Source organism: Acartia tonsa, chromosome 15 (assembly GCF_053477335.1).
Source record: "Acartia tonsa isolate MP-2025a chromosome 15, ASM5347733v1, whole genome shotgun sequence".
Lineage (NCBI taxonomy): Eukaryota > Metazoa > Arthropoda > Copepoda > Calanoida > Acartiidae > Acartia > Acartia tonsa.
Window position 1 is genome coordinate 7,403,649 of NC_137274.1, and position 14,990 is coordinate 7,418,638.

The window sequence follows — 14,990 nt, forward strand, 5'->3', positions numbered from 1 at the left end:
ATCTTTGGTGCTTAATTATGATAAAGCTCCCTATTATTTTATCATATTTCCAAATTTATTAATTTATTAATTAGAGGAAATTTTACACAAAGATAAATTAAATTTATTAAAAAAAGTTTATCTTTACATTTATTAAGTCCAGTTCTTGAATAGTATAGCATTGTTTTACATTACAAACCTTTCAGGTTATAAATAATATTGAAGGTTATAATTAAATAAGAATTTACCTTGCTTTAATACAAAAAGTACTTGGCAGGCAAAGTTTCTCTTAGTTTTTAATTTATAAACCTAAAAAATAAATTTTATTGAATCTATAAAAACCTTCCCAAGTGTGGTTCTACAAGAAAAGAAAATAATTTCCAACTGGGTGTATCTACACTAGATGGACACTTGAAAATGTTTCAGAATGAAAAACTACTGAATTACAGTTTGAAGATGTTACTCATATTTGAAAATACCTTCTAAATTTTAAATTAATTCAATAACTCTTTACCCCTCTATCTACAAAACACATTTTTTTACTTTTTCCACAAAAACTCTTCTCTCCCCCCCCCCTTCCAAGTAAAAACTGAATATTTTGTTCAATTTTCATTCCCTATTAAATTTCCAAATATAAAAAGATTTCTTCTTATGAAGCTTACCTGGCTTCAGGGCCAAAATTGGCAAAAGAAGAAGAAACAACTTCCAACCAACTTTCTTATGACATCTAAAACATTTAAATGATTTTATTACAACAATTTTCATGTTTCATCAATTGATTCTCAATTTTTGTCAAATTGATAAATCTAATATTTTTAGGTATGGATAAAATAAGGAATAAGATAAAGAATTTAAATTTTTAATAAAGGTTTTCCTTTAAGTGCTGAGTTTGGAAAATCAAAAAATTTAATACATTTAAAAATTGATAAAATTTAACATTAATATTAAACAATTTATCAATACATGCATTTTAATGTGTTGCCTCCTTTCTTGTCTTTCCAGGCCTATATGCTACACATAGTAATTGATATTAGTGAACAATTTACTTAATTCAAAGTAAAAGAATTTTAAATAACCCTTTATGGTCCGGCCCCTTTCATGACATTTAGGGGGGTGGGTAGTTGAACACTTCACCCCCTATTATCTTGGCATCTATTAGAGCTAGAAGACTTGAAAATTTTGTGGATGTACCCTGTTTGATAATGAATTTCTGACTATTAGTAAGTCAAAGTAATTTTCGCTTCCTCCATCCTTTTTAACTAATTTCTACTTAAAAACCCCGATCAATGACCTCCCTGCCCCCCCCCCTCCCCCCCCCAAAAAAAAACTTAGGTGTAGGTTAATATATTAGATTTACTCCTTTCCATAGGCACTACAGAAGTTAAAATTTTTTTTGGTGTTGATATCTCTTGGGAGAATGGCGGTACCCTCCCCAAAAATAATTATAAACATTCCAAGGACCTTTGAGAAGCTAAATTGTAAAGTAGAGCCATATCGGTTCAGCAATTAGACTGACAGTCTCACATACACCCTGTTACTTTTTAAACTAAGAACTAGAAGCACATGAGGTGGGACACCATCACAAACATCTTGTTACTTTTTTATAAGGACATGCAGCTACGCTCCTAGAGGCACTTGGGGACACTTGAGGTGGAACACACTCATAGACATCTTGCTACTTTTACATGCAGCATTGTTCCTAGAGGCCTCTAAAGACACTTTAAATGGAGGGGGAGGGGGGGGGGTAGTACCACTGTCTATTTTCAATTTTATTTTTGAAAAGAAACTAAAACTTTTTTGGGGTGGGGGGAATTTTTTCTATATACAATCTCCCCAAAATAGTTCTAAACAAGGAGCTAGAGAAGTTTAGGGAGAACCATATCAATTCATTGGTAAGAGAGATCTTTCAGCACAGACAGACATCCTGTTACTTTTCTTTCAGGATTAATAAGATTGTTTAATTGTTTTTTTAAAAAAATAGGGGACCTTCCTTTCAAGTCACCTGTAGGGGCGAAGCCACTAGTATCTTTAAAAATATTGCTCTCTTTGTATACTTTTACTTTTACTAGGGACTTCTTATTTATTTAAAACCCTTATTTCCCCCTTTCAATCGGCTATTTAACGCATAATATCAGCAAAAGCTTTTAGGGATAGATTCATTTTTTTGTCTATCATTAAAATATTTCTTCCCCCCCCCCCCCCACCTATTTAAATTTGATGGCTATACCCTTATTATAATTACCTAATATTTCTTATCTCACATCACATAAAAAATGAATAACTTTGATGCACTGAAGAAATTTAAAACACGACTAAGCTCTGTTTAAAAATCCTTATCTCTCATTTTTAATTGTGAAGCTTTACTATATTTTTTCTATTTATATAAATTGTTAGGGTCCGTACGTCAATGATAGGTTTCAAAGGTTTAAAGGGAGGGGGGATAACACCTCTCTCTCTCTCCCCGCTTTTAAAATCTATGAACATAACCTTAACACAACAAAAAATAGATAAAAATTTAAATACATGAAAAAAGGAGTACAAATAAAAACTAAGAAAATAAATTAATTGAATTAACAATGATGATATTGACAATATCCATAGTGAAGCACAAAAAATCATAGATTCACTAAATGATATTGTGGCATCCTCATTACTTTACTAGCTATAATGTAGCTTCGCTTTTCCAGCTCTGGGCCTATTCTGTTGATTTCCCCTTGAGAAGGAGGTGAAACCTTGTAATCTATCCTCTTGCTTAGGTTATTTGTTTGTTATGAGTTTATTGTGCCTATAACTGTAAATCTGATCAATATTGTTGTTATTCCCTCCCCTTTACAGGGAAGGAACTAACCCTAGTTAATAATTTTAATTTATGTTATACTTTACCCATGTCATTCTTATTAATATGTATTTAGATTTTAGACCTTATTCAAATAAACAACTTTGAATTGTATCCGAGTAATATTGTCAGCCATATAGAGAAGCGAAGCTCCTCTATATATCAAGGTTGTCCACGTCTGCTCACAATTCCATAATTCCAGACTCCTAGATGCCGGTATCCGTGGCCTCTACCAGATTAACAACAGATATATCTCAATGTTTTTTTGCCCTGTTGCAATGTTTTTTTGCCTGTTGTGAGGTGTCAGGTTTAAGTCCCCAGACCGCATAAATTAGTACCTACTGCTACTCTTTCAGGCTTTAGAGATTTTAAGTAAGAGCAAGGGGGAAGCCTTAGCCCTAAATCAGGTATGGTTGGATGGTCATTGGCATGGTGCACTAGTGATCAAAAATGTAGACCATAGGTTGACAGAAAAGTCCTTGTGGACTAACATTGTGTTTTAGCTAACTAGTGGCTTTTGGGAGTCATGCTTGGATCCTATGTTGATTGAAAAGTCAGTGCCATATTCACCAATAATCTTGCAACCTTTTCTTGTCTTCCATGAGGTTGAAGTGTAAGACCTAATTAAATTGTCAATGGAATTGATGGGAAGGATGCCAAATTTAATCCACATCATACCAAAGATATTAAAAATGATATCTTTCTACTTTGTTAAACATATTATATAACTAAAAACTAAAAGTGGGGGAATGCCTTGGCCCTAAAAACAGGCATAACTCATTACAAAGCAATAATATAAGAGGTAGAAAACATTATCTCTATTAAAATTGTTTTGAAATTCCGGTTAACCACCTCATTTCCCCCACGCCCCACCTCACATTACTTGTCATTAAAAAAACATTTGTCATAAAAGGTACATATTATACTATACCCTTAATTGTAAATTTTATGCCTTATAATTAGGTGGAAGCTTATGTTTCAAATGAATTTGAGTTTTGCTCCTTACAATGTTTATCTTTGAATAAGAATAAAAATGCAGGAAAACCTCTTTTTTCTCTTTCATACGAGACACCATCAATTTTTTCGCTTTTTTTTCAAACAAATGCATAAGAAAAAAATGGCTAGTATTCATCCTTCAATAGAAACTAGAAAGGTAGATAAAAAAATGGTTTCCAGATATTGAAAGTTTTCAAAATAGTTTTAAGATTGTTCTTGATCTACCTATAACTCTTTATTATAAAGGATTCCTTTTTGAACAATACACACGCACACTGGTAAGTTGTACAAAATTATTCAAATGAAATCTTATAGAAAGTGATATTTGTACTAAATGTAATGTAAGGAATGATTCAGATCATGCAATTTATTTCTGCAAATTCCCGAAATACTTCGCCCATTGCCTTGCTATTTTTCTAGATGAAATTTACTTCCAAGGTTGTCCTGAGTTCATTTTTCTTAAAGAAAATTTCTTTCTTTTTAACATCTATTATGAATGCTTTAAAGGTGATGATTTTGCTCAAATTACGATGCATATTTTAGCAGCTAAAGACAAGGTACTAAAAATTAGTAAAGAACCTTGTCTATCAAGATGGAATGAAAACAATTATTTTTCTCAAACATTGCTTTTAGCTCAATTTTGTTAAAAATTATTATATAAAGGTGGTATAGCAACATATCTTATTGAAAAATTTATTAATTTTGTTTTAAAATATAAAGACAACACAAAATATTTTAGTATTTGATTTTAAAACTGTCTCCAAATATAATTTTTTACAACATATTATAATGTCTCTTGTTATTAACAATTTATGTGCTATTTTTTAAACTGTATATATTAATACTTCAAGACTATGTGATTTAATTATGTATAGTTTGTTCTTAAAGGAATAAATTATTAAATAAGAACCCGAGTAATTGATTTTTTATCCATTCTATTTAGGAATAATTATCTTTAGGTCCTTTTTTAAAAACTCTTCACAAAAAAAATCAATCTTTCTATCCTAATTTACAGCCGAGAAAATCATGTTTTCCTTCTTGAATAGCTTACTGACAAACAGACAGACATTTTGAATGATAACTTAGAATAAAAACTTACAATCACAAGGCAAGTACGTCCATATTAGAAATCCTGTATATATATGTAAAATTTTAATTTCAATGATAATAATTATTTATCTTTTTGGTTTACAGACAGCTTTCCGCGGATAGCAATTTAAAAATTAAACAATTAAAACCAGTTTTGTAAGTAGGCCGGGTAACAAAACTGGTTTTAATTTTATGATTTTATTTTACTATTTGTGGAAAATTGTCTTTAATTTGATACTATACAGGATTTTTCAATATAACTGAAGTGGTTCTAATCCAGCGGGTATTAATTGGTTTTGAAGCCATACTGGAAAAGCATTTTTAATTTTGTTATGTGCGTCTTCTCTCGACTGCCTAATTTATTAAACTTTGCTTTTTGAGATGTTATTTAACATATTTGTTTAAGGTTTTAAAAATTATTAAAAAATTTTTTTGAATTTTTTGTTGTAAATCCTCCAGCATTTTAAACAAGATTATTTTTTCAAAAACTGGGTGGTGACTAAAATAACCCTCCCCCCCCTCCTTTTATTAAGAAATAAAATTAAATGATAAGCCAATTGACTTTGAATTAATGTGATCTTCCCAAACTTAATAACTTAATGATTATAATCAAAATACCCATTCTTTAGAATAAAACAGACCGCAAAGAAACTTAGATAAATATGACATGATAAAATTCCCAAGTCTGAACGAAAAATTCGTAGAATTAAATTAATTGTATATTGACTACGCTTTAACAGGTAGGGAGTATCGGACTGTTTATTACACAAGTCCCAAAAGTTTTATAAAAAAAAATTGTGTTCTTTTTCTATATGGCCTTTAAATGGTCAGTAGATTATCCTCGAGAGATTTTTTTCCAATTTTGAAAATTTTATGGGTTTTCCGTCAAATTGCCCTGTTTAATACCGAACCCCATTCTTATTTTGAAAGAAATGGATTGTTTATTACTTTAAATCAGATATAATGTTTTAACACAAAGCCTTTCTAAAATCAAGCCTTATTGAATGTCAATTTATGGAAGCTTTAAACAGGCCATGGGTCATTTAAGGCAATTTCATTTCTAGATTTAAGTCTCTCAATGTTTATCAGCTATATTTCTAACCCTACTTACTCCTTCAGGGGGAATCAGCTATCAGTTGTACAGTAATGGGATGTCAGGCGTTGCTACAAATAATAAAATTAATATAGACCTAATCTGACAAAAGGCCTATTTACTATAGGTCTAATGTTACAGAAGTTCTGAATACAAAAGACCCTAGTAATCTCTGTCTCAGCAATTTACCTTTTTTTGTGCTTATATAAGCAATTTTGTCAGATTTAAGTAGGACGTGCTCACATCGGGAAAGTCAGCACTTTACAACAAAAGTGGCTTACTTAAATCGGACATGTCGGACTAACGAGCCATTTTCGTAGGTTAATTGCTTACTTGAAGAACTATTATTGCCCTATAAACCCCTAAAAATCCCCAAAAATAAGGGTGGCTGATAAGAATCAGCCAAATCGGACGCTTTTGACGTAAATGTCTTAGAGATTAAGATTTTAATCCGGATTATTTTTCCTCAAAATTTAATCCCTTCTCAGCCATTTAGGCTATATTTGTAGTTGATTGCTTACTTATATCTTCCATTTTTGCTACAAAATCCTTACTTAAACAAGCCATTTTTGTTATTAATGTCCTACTTATATCTTCCATTTTTGCTACAAAATCCTTACTTAAACAAGCCATTTTTGGGGTTGATTACTTACTTAAATCATCCATTTTTGTTGCAAAATCCTTACTTAAATAAGCCATTTTTGGGGTTGAGTACTTACTTAAATCATCCATTTTTGTTGCAAAATCCTTACTTAATTAAGCCATTTTTGGGGTTGATTGCTTACTTAAATCATCCATTTTTGTTGCAAAATCCTTACTTAATTAAGCCATTTTTGGGGTTGATTGCTTACTTAAATCATCCATTTTTGCTACAAAATCCTTACTCATATAAGCCATTTTTGGGGTTGAGTACTTACTTAAATCATCCATTTTTGTTGCAAAATCCTTACTTAATTAAGCCATTTTTGGGGTTGATTACTTACTTAAATCATCCATTTTTGTTGCAAAATCCTTACTTAATTAAGCCATTTTTGGGGTTGATTGCTTACTTAAATCATCCATTTTTGTTGCAAAACCCTTACTTAAATAAGCCATTTTTGGGGTTGATTACTTAGTTAAATCATCCATTTTGATTGCAAAATCCTTACTTAAATAAGCCATTTTTGTGATTAACTTCCTATTTAGATCTTCCATTTTTGTTACAAAATCCTTACTTAAACAAGCTATTTTTGTGATTAAATTCCTACTTATATCTTCCATTTTGGCTACAAAATTCTTACTCAAACAAGCCATTTTTGTGATTAATCTCCCACTTATATATTCCATTTTTGTTACAAAATTCTTACTTAAACAAGCCATTTTTGAGATTAATTTCTTACTTAAATCTTCCATTTTTGCTACAAAATCCTTACTTAAACAAGCCATTTTTTGTGATTTATTTCCTACTTTCATGATGAAAATTGGCAAAATTGAACCTATAATTAATGTAAAAAAAAACTTTATAAGTCAAATTATATTAAACTACATGATATTATACAGTATTACAATACATTCAAAAATTTTATATTCTTTTCATGTTTAAAAAATGACTGATGAAAGTTTGTTTTAAATTTATACAAATTAGATGTTTAAATCAAATTCACTAGTTTTCTGCATAAATCAATCTTCTGTTTCTGATTTAAAGTTGTGTTATAAAGTTCCAGCAAAACCACTCTAACCACAGACTGAGACAATCTGTCTTTGAAGTGATTCTAATGTACTCTAATGATATTTTGATTGATTTATCAACTCTGTTCTCCAATGAAGTAAACTCCTGAGAAAAAATTACTAAAAATAAGATATATTTAATATTGATGTGAAATACACAAAACTACTCTTTCTAATATATGTTTCTTTAATATTTACAATAAATATTCATGAATTATTATTAACATTTAGAATAAATAAATAATAGTAAAATATCTAATATAGTATTTGTCATTTGGAATTAGACTTTTATTCAAAAAAAAATTTAAAGCTATTATATATAAAAACAAGCAATGAAGTGCACTGATGTCTAAGGAGGGAGGGATGTACAGGTATGATAACCCCCACCCCCAATGAAATTTGGCATTTAGGAACTAAGACATCATTGTGGAGCTTCTATGTAATACAGCATGACACACAAAAAGTATTTTTTAGGGTTTACAGACCATATTACTTAGAGTATCAAAAAAAGTATCATATGTTCTTGATCTCTTAATATTTCCACACAAGAAAAAAATTTTAGAAAGAGCCTAAATTTTGAAAAAGTAACTTAAGATAAAGTAACTTACATAAGTTTTAAGTAAAAAGTTAAAATAAGTTTTAAGTTGAAAGCATTTTTTTGAGTCTTGTAAGGTTAATGATATTTTCATGATCCTAACTTTATTAACAAAAAAGATATCAACAAAATAAAATTTCATCAAAATGAGTTTTGATTTTAAAAAGCATAATTTACCAGAGATCTAAAGAGATATGTCGAAAAGGGGGCCAAATAAATGTCGGAATTCATCCTTTATTATACACATTGTGATGAAAAAATTAAGTTTTTAAAGTTAAAAGCATTTTTCTATTATTGGGATTATTTATACCCACAAATTTTAGTTCCAAGGTTATAAGTTTTAAGAATAAAACAGATTTACAACTTAAAAATGTAAGAATCGATCCAGCACCCCAAACTATTGGCAAAACTTAATGATACTTGGTGAAAATATGAAGATTATTACCATAATTATCCCTAAAATTTTCTACTCTGTATCTTTTATAGGAGTTGAAAAAATCATGTTTCACCCTTTCTGTCTCTGACAGATGGACAGATGGACGGACAGACAGATAGACATTTCATATAATAGAGTAGCTTCACTACTAATTATAGAATAGCTTAGCTACTAAAAATAAGCTCAGAACTCATATTTATAGTTTTAGAGGGGGTCTTTTGCTCCACTAGCCTCTAGAAAGGAAGTCCCAAAATTAAATCTGTAATGGTTAATTAGTTAAGTTATGTTAAAAGAGTTTTCTTTAAAAAAATCAGATTGATATCTTTAAAAATAAGCTCAGAACTTACATTTTTAGTGTTTTGGGGGATCTTTTGTTCCACTAGCCCCTAGAAGAAAAGTCCCAAAATTCAATTTTTACAGTTTTACAGGTGGATCCAATCAAATAAATGAGCTTACAAGCTATAAAAACAAGCCCAACAATCCAGGGCAAAATTTGGTACCGAATTAAAAATATTATTGTAGCATTTGCTGCATAACAAAAACACACACACAGAAAAACTTTAGGATACCTATATTTTTGGGTACCCCAATGCTAAGAAATGATAAGGGAGTAATAAACAAAAATCATTTGTGTAAGAACCAATTATATTCAGAAAGTTTTTAAAAAACAGAGGGGGAGAGGAATGAGGATACTTTGTTAAATAGTTTAATGTTGCTGCCCTACTTATGGATATACTTATCCTTGTTTTAAATTAGTATAGTATAATGTTGTTGTTTTACATATGTATATAACTGTCCTTGTTAACATTAGAAGGAATAATGTTGCGTTACTTACAGATTGGGGGGGGGGGAGTCATATTGACCCCCCCCCCCTCTAGTTATTTCAATGTCATTTTTTTTGTAGGTAAGATAGAGAGTTGTGACTTCATGACTATTTAAGTTTTGTAATTATACGTCGGCAAGAGTTGATCTTAAAAGGATATCTGGTCTGTGTCGGTCGTGGCGTCCGGTCAAAGTGGGTTAGGTGGCACCAAATTTAGAAAAAATTTTAAATAAATCTTAATTTCTACATTATGACTTTTGTGTATAAGGAAAACCTAAAATTTTTTTGGTGAATACTTAGATATCAATGACCTTCTGAGAAAAGTGGTGTTATGACCGCACCCTGACCGACTTTATGACCGTTTTTTGTCCGGCTCTTACTACAGACATATATCATAAATATCGTGGCTTATATTACAGCTAGAGACCTAAGGCTAAGGAGCGGTCTGACCGCTATAACTAGAAAAAGTAATTTTCTCTAAAAATACACCTGAACCACCAGAAAAAAATTTTATGTCTCTAACTGTAACAGGAGCCGAGATAGAGGGGGAGGGTCAATATGAACCCCCCCCCCCCCCCCGATCTATTAAGGTGGAAATTGGGGCCCGATCTGTAAGGGTTAAATTTAGATTATCATAATGTTGCTGACAAACTTGTGGATATAAATGCACTTGTTAAAATCAGTAATTTACCACAAAAATGGCACAATTAAGTAAGCAATTTACTTTTTTTCATGCTTACTCCACGAGGAGAGATTACTAGGGACAGCATAATATAATTTTGCCGCGCTATTTATGAATATACTTCAACATTACTTAAACATCACTATTGTATAATATTGCTGCTCTACTTATATTTATACTTGTCCATGTTAAATTCAGTATAGTAAAATAATGCTGTTCTTCTTATGAACATACTTGTCCTTATACCAGTATTACCTCTAGGGGCTCGGTGACGCTTTGGGTAAAAGTCCTCTCCACCCCACCTTGAACCTACTCTGTGTCTAAATTGCAATGTAACGCGCTCAATCGCCCAAGGGTATTAAGTAAGGTAACACCAAATAGATAGCAAAATCTTTAATTGCACGAATTTTGTCTAGAGGTCCTAGAGGCATGGTAATGAGTTGCACCTGTTTTGAACCAAGAAATTCCTCATACTCAAACTATTAATGTCACAAACCTCCCTCCTTGTTTGCTCAAACAAATGCATCTTAAAAACGTTTTAAGAAATAAAGCCAAACATTAACCCATTTACTAATTTAAAACAAGGAAATTTAAATAACAAAATGATTTGCTCATAAAAAAATTTAAAAGGGTGGGGTCAAAATAGGTAAACAAGGATGACAACATCCATAAAAGCGAAGCTCTGAAAAGGTGTGATAAATGAACATTAACACTTTTAGAGTGTCAGAACTAAATAATCAGAATATAAATGTTTAAAAGATGAAACAAAATTTTGAGTAAATTTTTTGAAAAACTGTTTAGATGCAGAATAATGTATAAGAACATACTTTCATTTTTATAGATGCTAAGCTTACAAAATTATACTTTGTTGTCCTAGGAATCAGTATTTCAAAAATCAGATCAATCAATAAATTATATAACACAAAAATTAGCTGTTTAGAATGGACGTACGGACATTCAGGTAACAATTATAGAGTTCCTACGATTTCTGAAGTCTACCTATCTACCACAAGAATCACCATACAAATTTTGAAATTGATAGAAAAATTCTGACGTGCCTATTTTAATTTAATTTAATGCATAATTTTAATTAACACTCAAAATATTCTTAAAAGTATATGTCTGTCTGTCTGTCCGTCAGTTTGTCTGTCTGTCCATCTGTTTACGTCTGTATGTCTGTCAATACCTTTTCGTTAATTTAGGCATGTTACAGTTGTCCTTTAAATTTCAAAGGTTTTAGGATTTAGTGCTCAACAAGGTATCCTGAGTGAAAGTTACAATTTTAATTGGGATAAGACAATGAATGTTTAATTGAAATACATCCCCAATGATGATAATAGTTATTTATTGCATCATATCATAGACAGCATTCCGCGGATGGTAAATTTAAAAGATTAATTACGGTTTTGTTAACCCTGAGGGGCCGAAGTCCTGGGCTTACAAATCTGGTATTGATGTTATGTTTTTTTTCATTTTAATATTCATATAAAATTGTCTAGTATGGCTTTGAACCGGTTCTAATCCTGCAGATATAAATAGGTTTCAAAGCCATACTGAAAATAAAATAACCCCTATTGTAGATTAAAATCATTGATTGGGCAATACTTGTCTGGAACCAACCAATCAAAATTAAATAAAAGTACCCAAAGTTTTTATGCTAAATATAGGCGAGGATGGTAATAAAACTTTGGGTACCTTTGAAAATATAGTCCAATGTACTCTCCCTCCTTGGGTAAAAATGTAATTTACTGCTCAATGATCCCTACATCCCTGGGTATGGTGTGTCTACAAAAAGGCAGTGTTCAAACTTTTACACCAATTATTTTAATCTACAAAAGTGGTCCCGTTTTATAATTGTAATTGTGCATATTGTAAACAGTTATCGCGCAAGTAAATTTCTGTTTTTCTACAATATAATATTTTTTTCATTTTGACTCAAAACCTATCAAATCAAGAGGGAAAACTTAGATTCGTAGCCACACTAAAATAGTTATTTATAGCATCATATTATATACACTAAACAGCTTTCCGTGGATTTTAAAATGTATAATTGTAAGAGTAAAAATAATTTTAGAATAATGCGTTGAAAACTTCATTTTATTTGCTCAAAGATGTGCCTCAAATTGAAAACGTTTCAAGAAAAATGCCACCCCCCTTCTCCTTATACAACCTATCCTAACCTGACCCAAAATTGAAGGTTTTAGTGCTCATCAAGGTACTTCGAGTGAAAGCGCCAATATTTTGTTTTAGAGCATTGCAGTTATGGATTTATATTTCTTGTTTTTACTTTAAACTAAATTTTCGTTTTAACTAGGAATCTTAAAGACTAAGACAATGGACGATATTTTGATGAAAATTCCCTTTTTACAAACAAGTTTGAAAACTTAACTAATCAAAATTCAATAATCTATCATTATTATCTTTAGTGTTCAAACGTTTCCAACCCTAATTGTAATCTACAGAATGGGTAATTATGTTCTCTTATGATCGTGATTGGATTGTGTTAAAATTTATAATTTTATTAAATTTGGATTGGTTAATTAATTTACTTGCAATGTGCAAACGTTTCATTCAATAAAATTACAATTTATGAGGGGTAGTTTAACATCCTTGAAGATATATATTAATTTATCATTCATTGTCTTATCCCTTTAGATCCCTGAATTCATAAACAGTTGACCACGAGAAAAAAACCGATTATTTAATGTTATATATTTAGTTCCAATAACATTTCTCTATACGCGGAAATCTGAAAATTAATATGATAAATAACTATTACATAAATTATTGTTTCAGAGATCAACAATATACTCTGAGAAAAACACCAGTATTTTTTTAGCATTGCTTTCATGGATTCTACATTACCAAAGTCTTAAAATATTGTTTTCTTATTCGTTAACTTAACAACTTTGGGGACTTTTAAAATCTAATAAAAGTCCCCAAAGTTGTTAAGCCAGCGAATAAGAAAACGTTATCGTAAAACTTTGGGGACTAGTGTAATAAACATTGTACCTCTCTCTTTGCTAGTTCCCAAAGTTTTATAATAACGTTTTCTTATTTGTTGGTTTAACAACTTTGGGGACTTTTACTGAATTTTGATTGGTTGGTTTAAACACTTCTATACTTAATAACCTAACCATTCAAAATTTAATAAAAGTCCCCAAAGTTGTTAAGCCAGCGAATACTGCACTGAACTTTGGGGACTAATGTAATAAACAGCCCATTGTTCCCTTCTCTTTGCTAGTTCCCAAAGTCTTATAATAACGTTTTCTTATTTGTTGGCTGAATTTTGATTGGTTGGTTTAACCACTACTATACATAATAACCTAACAATTAAAAATCCAATAAAAGTCCCCAAAGTTATTAAGCTAACAAGCTTTTAAAATCTAATAAAAGTCCCCAAAGTTGTTGAGCCAGCGAATAAGAAAACTTTATCGTAAAACTTTGGAGACTAGTGTAATAAACATTGTACCTATCTCTTTGCTAGTTCCCAAAGTTTTATAATAACGTTTTCTTATTTGTTGGTTTAACAACTTTGGGGACTTTTACTGAATTTTGATTGGTTGGTTTAAACACAGCTATACTTAATAACCTAACCATTCAAAATGTAATAAAAGTCCCCAAAGTTATTAAGCCAGCGAATAAGAAAACGTTATCTTAAAACTTTGGGGACTAGTGTAATAAACAGTCCCCTCATTCTCTAATTCCCGAAGTTTTATAATAACGTTTTAATTTTTGATTGCTTAACAACTTTGGGGACTTACAGATGGGGTATTTTTAGGAATGTAAATGAATCTATCGGCTATTGTCTTATCCCTTTAGATCCCTGGTGGCGATAAACTTAAATTAAAGTACCTAGAGGTTTTTGGCCAGCTAAGAAGGTAATTTGCAGTTCAGTGTTCCCTACCTCCCTGGGTAGAGTAAAAGTTGTCTACAGGGAGGGAACAATGGACGAAAAATTAAATAAATTATGTCTATAATAACATGAGAAGGACAGTAGCACCCTGTAATCGTTATCAGAAAGTCTGAACGTTAATTTGGCGAGGCTTTTTACATTAAGACAATATACATTAATAAGATACATACACAATAGGGTGGGTTCATATCGGAATTAGACAAAGCGGGGATATGCAACAGATAAAATTAACCTTAAAAACATTTCTGACCGAAAAAGAATTAAAAAAAATTGAGTTTTAGAACACGACCACTTAAAAATATAATTCATTACTTATTAGTATGCAAAGACGACATTCAAAAAAAATTTGAATCAGAACTATGGCTTCATGGTGCTCCCTGGAAAGGCCTTGAGGAGCTGAATCAGGAACTTTTGTCCGTTTCAAAATATCTCGTTCCTAGCCTTAGAAATCACTAAAAAAACTAAATTTTTTAAGGTTTATTGAGAATTGTCCAATTTGTAGAGGTTTTTTAGATTTTCTCAGGCTAGGAACGAGATTTTTTGAAACGGACAAAAGTTCCTGACTCAGCTCCTCAAGGCATTTCCAGGGAGCACCATGAAGCCATAGTTCTGATTCAAAAAATTTTTGACTCCCTTTTACAAATAGCTATACAATTGAATGTCTGGTCGTCAGCGGTTTTAAGACTTAGGATAAATTTTAAATCATCCAGAGGTGTATTATATCTATATAAATTGAGTGCAGATCCCCGCTTTGGCCTTAGAAAAAAAATGTCCAAAATCGACCCACCCTAATACACAACGTTATTGTTTCTAAGCAACAAATAAGGTAATGTGGTTA

General features: G+C 30.9%; 1 long non-coding RNA gene across 1 annotated transcript; it reads right to left on the reverse strand.

The window, feature by feature from the left end:
- Positions 1-226: 226 nt before the first annotated feature.
- On the reverse strand, positions 227-2,276 carry LOC145307454 (uncharacterized). The gene is made up of 3 exons (XR_013875476.1): positions 2,222-2,276; positions 642-706; positions 227-288 (listed from the first exon to the last, which is right to left on the reverse strand). It is a non-coding gene; the product is annotated as an uncharacterized LOC145307454 (long non-coding RNA).
- Positions 2,277-14,990: the final 12,714 nt, after the last annotated feature.